This window comes from Haematobia irritans, chromosome 4, assembly GCF_050003625.1.
Source record: "Haematobia irritans isolate KBUSLIRL chromosome 4, ASM5000362v1, whole genome shotgun sequence".
Lineage (NCBI taxonomy): Eukaryota > Metazoa > Arthropoda > Insecta > Diptera > Muscidae > Haematobia > Haematobia irritans.
In genome coordinates this window covers 58,302,758-58,312,248 of record NC_134400.1, presented here as the reverse complement: position 1 = coordinate 58,312,248, position 9,491 = coordinate 58,302,758, and the positions used below count along the sequence as shown (strand labels likewise).

The 9,491-nt window shown below is 32.2% G+C and overlaps 1 long non-coding RNA gene across 1 annotated transcript; it reads right to left on the bottom strand.

The window, feature by feature from the left end:
- Nucleotides 1-8,675: 8,675 nt before the first annotated feature.
- Nucleotides 8,676-9,235, bottom strand: LOC142233796 (uncharacterized). Its single transcript, XR_012721492.1, has 2 exons — nucleotides 9,012-9,235; nucleotides 8,676-8,944 (listed from the first exon to the last, which is right to left on the bottom strand). It is a non-coding gene; the product is annotated as an uncharacterized LOC142233796 (long non-coding RNA).
- Between the last annotated feature and the right edge of the window lie 256 nt (nucleotides 9,236-9,491).

Below are 9,491 nucleotides of genomic sequence, written 5' to 3'. Positions count from 1 at the left end.
TCATATTTATAAGTAATATAAAAATAAAATGTTCTTTACTTGTAGGACTTTAAAGGGTGATACGGTCAAAATTTGGTCAAGGGAAAACGCGTGTAAATCGGTGAAATCGTTTATTTAAAAAATTAAATTAAATTTCTTTTTCAAGTTCAATTAGTATAAAATTCAGGAAAAATATTCAGCCTATTTCGCTTTTCCAAATCCGAATTGCCGGGCCTCACGCTTGACACCTGCCATCAGATGTTGTACAGCCACCTTGTCCACCTTCTTCGCCGCAGAAATCCAGTTTGCCTTGAACTGCTGCTCGTCCTTAGCAGTTTTTTTGGTCTTCTTTAGGTTCCGCTTGACAATAGCCCAGTATTTCTCAATTGGGCTGAGCTCTGGCGTGTTGGGAGGGTTCTTGTCCTTGGGAACCACCTGCACGTTGTTGGCAGCGTACCACTCCATGGCCTTTTTACCGTAATGGCAAGATGCCAAATCCGGCCAAAACAATACGGAACAACCGTGTTTCTTCAGGAAAGGAAGCAGACGTTTATTCAAACACTCTTTCAAGTAAATTTCTTGGTTGACAGTCCCGGAAGCTATGAAAATGCAGCTTTTCAAGCCACAGGTACGATGGCTTGCCAAACCAGATATTTCTTTGCGAACTTTGACAGTTTTATGTGCTTGAAAATATCTGCTACCTTTCCCCTTCCTTTTGCCGTATAAAACTCCTGTCCCGGAAGCTGCTTGTAGTCGGCTTTGACGTAGGTTTCGTCGTCCATTACCACGCAGTCAAACTTCGTCAGCATCGTCGTGTACAGCCTCCGGGATCGCGCTTTGGGCGTCGTATTTTGTTTATCATCGCGATTTGGAGTCACTACCTTCTTGTAAGTCGATAGTCCGGCTCATTTTTTGGCTCGATGGACGGTTGTAGACGATACACCCAGCTTATTTGCGGCATCTCAGAGATAGAGGTTAGGGTTTCGCTTGAAACTACCGGCAACTATCTTTGTCGTCTCAGCGGCTTCCGGTTTTCGATTTCCCCCCGATCCAGACTTCCTGGCTGTCGACAAACGTTCCCCAAACACTTTAATTACATTTGTAACGGTTGATTTGGCAACTTTTAGCGATTTTGCCAGCTTTGCGTGCGAGTAGCTCGGATTTTCGCGATGCGCGAGCAAAATTTTGATACGGTGCTCTTCTTGCTTGGACGGCATTTTGACAACTGAAGAGTGAATTCCAAAATCAAAATAGGAGCAACATTCTACACACACATACCTTCAAAATGAGGGGTGTTCAGGTTTTTTTAATGCAAAATTGAAAGAAATACGTCAAGTGTATATTGACCAAATTTTGACCATATCACCCTTTAATGCGGTCTTTAATTTATACATTTGGACCAATTATGCAGGCATTAAAAACTAGGGACAAAATCGAAAAGAAATGCGAAAAGTTATATTTAACGCATGAAGTTTTTAGTATATATTATGTAAACGTACATATTTTTTAATGTCGAAAATTATGTATACTTCATTTATAATATTAAAATTTTCATTAATATTATGTATACATTCGTATAGTCAATGAAAACCTGTATTTTGTAATTCATGAACTTTTTTCATACAATTTATGTTTGGAAAATTTTTGGGAACACTATTCATAAAATAAATGAATTATTTTTTTGCGTATATTTTCCTAGAGAACGCTTACGCCTACATGAACAATGAGTTGATAAATGAAGACTGATTTTCGTAGCAGTAGTCTAAGGTATATATTATCATACCCTGACTCTGCTCCAGGTTTCGCCAACTGTACAATGCCTTTTAACAGTGTTATGTTATAATTTAGCGTATACTCCGTTACTATGTTCGGCTTTCGGGTTCAAAATCATTACTCAATTGCTTGCTCTTATCTATCTTAACTTAAATAAATGAAATCAATAACTGAATGGTTAGTTTTATGTTAAAATAATAATATCCACCGTAAACTAAAAAGTGTCACAATGTTTACTTTTTCTACTTGTAAACAAGAAACAGCTGTTAAATTCTCATATAAACGAAATCTCTACATATTTGCGTCTTCCCTAGACATCAAAGCGCATTCAGTACTGTATATTCTAGTTCAATAATAAATACATTGACAACTTTAAATATGGTCAAGGTATGCAAAGGTAAACTCCTAACGAAAATACTTTTTTTCTTACCAATCTAGAACAAGTTAACTTACAAATATTCTACATACATGCACTGAAAGAAGTGGATATGTTTGCTTTGTTCTTTTGACTAAAATTTAATTTATTATTAATGCGCGCTGGTTCTTCGTTCAAATCAATTTTAATAGGAACTTATTTTTTATGTACACAACGGCACCGTCAACGGCGGTTCGAACTCGTGATTTTAGTACTAAAGGTGAGTATTAAGTTCGAGTTTAGCCGCTAAAATCGCTAAAGTGAAAACTAAATCAGTAAGAAAAATGCATTAAATTATACATATTTGATGCAAATTTTATTATAACTTGATGGGGAAAAGCCCAAAGCAAATTTTCACAAAGTTTGTATTCCTTAAAATGGATTATTAAAGAAAAGTAATCGCGGCTAAACTCGAACTTAATACCCACCTTAAGGCTTAAGGTGGGATCGTGACTCACTTTCGTGTTTTCTTCACCCAGATCACGGTAGGTCGTGACCCATCTGAAATACCGTGACATATTTTCGTCTTTTTCCATTGTCTGAATCACGGAATTACGATAGCTCGTGACACACCGGATATACTTTCATGTTTTCCTACGCAAAGTTGGCGCCATGTGAGGTATTGAGTTTCCCTATTCCCATTATTGCCAAATTATGTAGGCACGGATGAAGAGCGTGTCCGTCCGCTAACGTGACTAGAAACTGAACTGTCTGCTCCATACCAGTTAACAGTTGCCTTAGCACACGACACCACCGACGGAGTTGCGATAAGAACGCCTAACGAATATTTTAAGACTCTTCATATCCAAAGAAAAACGAAAGCCGTTCATGAAATTGTGAACGCCCGTGGACGAAATCGTGAACATTCCGTATTCATTTTTCGTGAACTTTTCATTTTGTTACAATCCGTTCACGGTTCACGGTGTTGGAACGTAATTTTTTCAATTAGTGTGAATCACTTTTTCATTTTACAGATAAGCGTGACCCGCGGCGTTACGGTCTCGCGACAGCAAACTATTCTGTTTGCCAATCCTTTCCCTAGCACAAACTCAAATTTCACATATATTTTTGAAAAAAAAAAAAACAAAAAATTCAGGACAAACAAACTGTACTACCCACAGACCTGCTGATAATAAAACTTCCCTGGCAATAGTACTGAGATCGATTTCTTTGTATTCAAATTTTATATAAAGAAGAAAGTGAAAAAACCCCCACAGTTAATAGCTTATTACGTTCGGAAAATATTTATATTTATTTTCTATTCTTCTGTGCGATATTTAATAATTTAAAATTGTTTGTTTCACTAAAAAATCTCATTTTTCGGGATACGCTTTAAAATAAATGTTTGGGGAACAACGTCCAATTTTTTGCTGCGGTAGGCTGTATAGCTCGACCGAAGCTGGGGTTTTTAACCGAATCCAATGTTCGGCAAAAAAGCAATAATCGGCCGAAGCCGATTATTTTTCTGAAATTTGTAATTAGAGACATTTTGGTGTATATTAGTTCCATATTAACATATTTTATTCAACAAAGTCATAAAAACAACAATTAAATGAAGTACCCTTATATATTTCTGAATTAATGGATTTTAAACTTAACGCTTTCTATTAATATTTAAATTGAATTTATTCATAGCCATTCAAGCAAGAAAAGCTTTTCTTTATTAGTCTATACGGCTATTTCTCTTGCTTCATCTTTATTTTTAACTCCTTTTTCTGAAACTCTTTCCAATGGTTAATTATAAGCTTACATGATTATACTTACACTCTTCAATACCCCAATAAACTATTAACTGAAATTGAAATCTGAAACCTGTCCTTTTATATTTCTTTTATTCCTTTCACACACTTCAATACCCCAATAACTAAACTATGAACTGAAATTGAAATCTGAAACCTGTCCTTTTATATTTCTTTTATTCCTTTACTCTATCATACATTACACTAATTTACAAAATATTTTTTTCATGTACATTTAATGACAGGTGACTTTTTTAATATTTTAAACGAAATTGGAAATTTTTATTTTTTTTATTTTGTAAATTATTTTTATTTTTCACTTGACAAATAACATCTCGAGCTAGAAATATCCGTTTATATCGCTGTTGGTACTTAAATACAAGATATTCACGCAATTGCTTATAACTTTTTCGGTCGTTTTTTTCTAGTTGGTCTTAGTTCTTACGTTAAAGTATCATATTTACGAATAAGAAGAGAAACCAGACGTTTTTTCAACGGATTGTACTTTTCCGCCGGCACAGAATCAATGTAAACAAGTAAGGAAAGTCTAAAGTCGGGCGGGGCCGGCTATATTATACCCTGCACCACTTAGTAGATCTAAATTTTCGATACCATATCACATTCGTCAAACGTGTTTGGGGCTATATATAAAAGTTTGTCCCAAATACATACATTTAAATATCACTCGATCTGGACAGAATTTGATAGACTTCTACAAAATCTATAGACTCAAAATTTATGTCGGCTAATGCACTAGGGTGGGACACAATGTTAGTAAAAAAATATGGGAAACATTTAAATCTGAAGCAATTTTAAGGAAACTTCGCAAAAGTTTATTTATGATTTATCGCTCGATATATATGTATTAGAAGTTTAGGAAAATTAGAGTCATTTTTACAACTTTTCGACTAAGCAGTGGCGATTTTACAAGGAAAATGTTGGTCGAAATCAGAAAAACATATATATGGGATCTAAATCTAAATCTGAACCGATGTCAACCAAATTTGGCACGCATAGCTACAATGCTAATTCTACTCCCTGTGCAAAATTTCAACTAAATCGGAGCTAAAAATTGGCCTCTGTGGTCATATGAGTGTAAATCGGACGAAAGCTATATATGGGAGGTATATCTAAATCTGAACCGATTTCAACCAAATTTGGCACGCATAGCTACAATGCTAATTCTACTCCCAGTGCAAAATTTCAACAAAATCGGAGTTAAAAATTGGCCTCTGTGGTCATATGAGTGTAAATCGGGCGAAAGCTATATATGGGAGATATATCTAAATCTGAACCGATTTCAACCAAATTTGGCACGTATAGCTACAATGCTAATTCTACTCCCTGTGCAAAATTTCAAATAAATCGGAGTTAAAAATTGGCCTCTGTGGTCATTTGAGTGTAAATCGGGTGAAAGCTATATATGGGAGCTATATCTAAATCTGAACCGATTTCAACCAAATTTGGCACGCATAGCTATAATGCTAATTCTACTCCCTGTGCAAAATTTCAACTAAATCGGAACAAAAACTTGGCCTCTGTGGGCAAATGAGTGTAAATCGGGCGAAAGCTATATATGGGAGCTATATCTAAATCTGAACCGATTTGGCTGATATTTTGCAAGTTTTTCGAGACTCATAAAATATTCGGATGTACGGAATTTGAGGAAGATCGGTTGAGATACACGCCAATTATGACCAAATCGGTGAAAAATATATATGGCAGCTATATCTAAATCTGAATCGATTTTTTCCAAAATCAATAGGGATCGTCTTTGAGCCGAAACAGGATCCTATACCAAATTTTAGGACAATCGGACTAAAACTGCGAGCTGTACTTTGCACACAAAAATACATCAACAGACAGACAGACAGACGGACAGACAGACAGACGGACATCCCTAAATCGACTCAGAATTTAATTCTAAGACGATCGGTATACTAAACGATGGTCTCAGACTTTTCCTTCTTGGCGTTACATACAAATGCACAAACTTATTATACCCTGTACCACAGTAGTGGTGAAGGGTATAATAAAAAATTTAAACTTTATTTTCGAATTCAGCAGATTAAAAAAAATACAATACATAATAAAAGTCACCTCTTATCAAATGTACATTTTCGGTATAAACTGGTGTTACATTTCCTGAGATACACAAAAATATGTACATGCAGTTCACTTACAGAAGGTCGAATGAGGAAATAGTACACGATGCATAAGAATAATGTCATATTTTTGTGGAATTTTTCATTTTATTGGGGGAATATCTTACGTAGTATTTTTCATAAATGATTTGGGAATCTTTCAAAAAAATATTTTTTTTTTTAATTTTTTTATACTAGAATTTTAAGGAATTTTTCATATTTATGGCATTCTACGTTTGGAGCATTTTTCGTAGAGCCTTTCTATTTATTTTTTTAATTATTTCAAACAGGAAACCGCAACAGTAAATTGAGATTTTCATTGTGAAAGTCGAACGTACTCGTAGTACCGGTTTTAAGACGTAATCGAATTTTAATGGCACACACCTTTATATAACAACCAGATTGGTTTAATAAAGAATATAATTGGGTGGGACCAACGGTAACAAGTAGAAGTGCTATGAATAAAAAGTGCTTTTTATTAATGCAATACCACTATGGAGAGAATAGTCTAAATAAACGTGAGGTAATTTATACCCTAAAATGTCAACAAAATATTTATTTATTACTTAATTTATTATAATTAACATACAAATTATAATAAACTTTTTTACACGGACACTAGCAACTAAGGGCTATCAGCCTAAGGGTCAAGAATATATATTTTTGGGAGTCTTAGACAAATATTTTGTAACGCCAATGCTATGGTACAAATAAAAGAAAGCTTACTTTCCTGTACGGTCATTTTGTTTACATTTAATGCAAAATTATATAAATATTAATTCACAATATATATATACTAACCTGTCTAATAAGAGATGCATACGTAAAGGGAGGTCTCATATCAGCATTTTTATAGAACTCTCGATTTCGATCTATTTCTGTAAGATATAGAAAATTTTATAGATTACATCTATGACGATGTGTAAACTATAGTGTATACAATTGACAAAAAATTATTATTGTTTGGATACGGATAAACCAAATATTTTTAATTGACTCAATTATTTAAATCAATCCGCCGCTTTTTTTTTTTTAATTATTTTATTCAGCAAATAAATTGTAGGGAAGTTTTCACTAAAACGTAAAATTCTTTCCCTTTATTGAAAAAACATTGAACCCCCTAGGAAAAAGACTTTAGGTTAATTTTAGAAAATTTTGAATATTTTTAGAAAAATTTAACTAAACAGTATTACAAACGCTGGCATCACGCCGATATAACAAAAATAAGTAGATATTTTTCCACAAATTCAAGAAAATTTATTAGACATAAATAATTTGTTTCACTTGATAAAGAAAATTTTATAGTTTGAAGGATAAAATTGGAGTTCAAAAATGTCTTTAGTGACATACGAAGTTCATGATGGACGTATTTGTAGTAAAATTTACAAATTTAAAGAAATAATGAACTATTTTGTGAAAAATACGAATTTAGTAAATCTTTATGCTAAATTTGTGTATAACTTTGTCCCCGTTTTTTAGTTAATTTAACTGTCGTAGTCAAAAAATTATTAGTGTCAATGAAACGTTCTCCAAACATAATAATTCCATGAACTAAAATAAAGTTAAATTGGCTTTAGTGAAATAGAGAGTTAAGTTTAATCGATGGAATCAATTAAGAGAATTTTAATTTTTATATGTATAAATATATATTTAATAAATGTTGATAAACGCTGAATTGATCTAATTATCATAAAATACAAAAGGTTCGTTTATTCTACATCCAAAAAAATATTATACTTGTTAATAATAATGTTTACCTCTGGTTTCCTCAACTACACACTTTGTTTATTATTACAACACAAAGTGCCGAATTTGAAATTAATGAAATTATTAAACCATAAATTACCTTGTTGAACATCTAAACCAACTTTCTCCAACACCATATTAAGACCTAAAATAAATGAATTCAGTCAAATGATTCTTAATGTACAAAAAACTCAATACAAGATGAATATAAATTGTGATGTTGGATTTAAAGTAAAATAAATGTCTAGTATGAGCAGAAAAATGCATGTATGTAGACTCAAACTATCATGTAAGTTGTTCCATTGTCAACGAGTGTTACAAGATTCTATATTTCATTGCAATAAGGATCTTCACTTTATGCCGACTTTGAATGGCATATCACACCATGTATGACAAGAATTAATTAGAAAAGTCATAACCCTGCCGTCAAATGAGTAGCTGACTACCAAAAACACTGACCTTAAGTTCGCTTGTATAGACCAACTTTAACCTAACTACTACACAAAATTTTTTTTTTATTTCAATCACGAAAATCGCGGATTCAATCATTTTTTAATTTGAAATGTCTTCAATCACAAAAATGATAGTATCAATCACCCATTTTGATTAAAAACCAACACGATTTTCAATTAAAAATTTAATTGACTTTTGTCACGGAATCAATTGTGTGATTGAATCAATAAAAACGTGATTGATTTTTAACATAAAATTCAATCACAGTTTTAATTGAATCAATTAAAATTTTAATTAATTACACGACAAAAATCCATCAACTATTTTATTGATTCAATTAAATAATTAATTGAAATTGGCTATAAATTTCAATCAAAAAATTTATAAATCGTATTTAGTTTTATTTGAAATAAAAGAAAACATGCATTTCTTATAAAACATATTTAATATTTTATTATTTTTTGAATTAACATATGCAATAGACAAATAAATTTGGTTCTTGTCATTTATGTGTTTTGTTCTAACATAACTTAACACATACAATTACTATCAATAACAACTAAAGGGTGAAAACATAAACTATATAAATCATTATCTTCCTTATCATAATAACCATGTCAGCATGATCCTTCTAATATGTACATAGATGCACCTAGATTTCCATTGAATCAGCAGTCTAAGCTAAATTAGTTTTTCTGAAAGTAAACAGAATAATTCGAATTTAATTTTGTTCAATTAAAAGTATATTTTGTTAAACATTACCTGCATAGAATATCACGTTCAATTCTTAGTTCCAGGTTGCAGATTAAGAATCTTATTTTGCAGTTGTAGTCTTTTAGCATAAAAAGGTTATTAAAGAGCTCGGTAATTTAATTTTAGTAACAATTCCTTTGCACAATTTCCCCACATTGAAATCGTCTATTAAAATTTGAACCAATGAAAGACAAAAATAATGGGAATGCAATGTAATATTTGGTATTAAATTGATGATACTTGGAAATTCTGGAAATAGAAAAAAGTATAAATGAAAAATACATATTTTTATTATTTTTGGATATTTTTCATATTTTTAAATCCAAAAGAAACAACTTTTTTACCATTACATAATTCAGCTCATTAGTTTATACATCAGATAGATATACTGCTCTCTACTTGGGTACAAACTGAAAAAGGCAGGTAAAACAAAAGTGGAACGCTACTTCGCAAGTTGAAGGTCAATCTCCCAACAAACCCATACCGCTC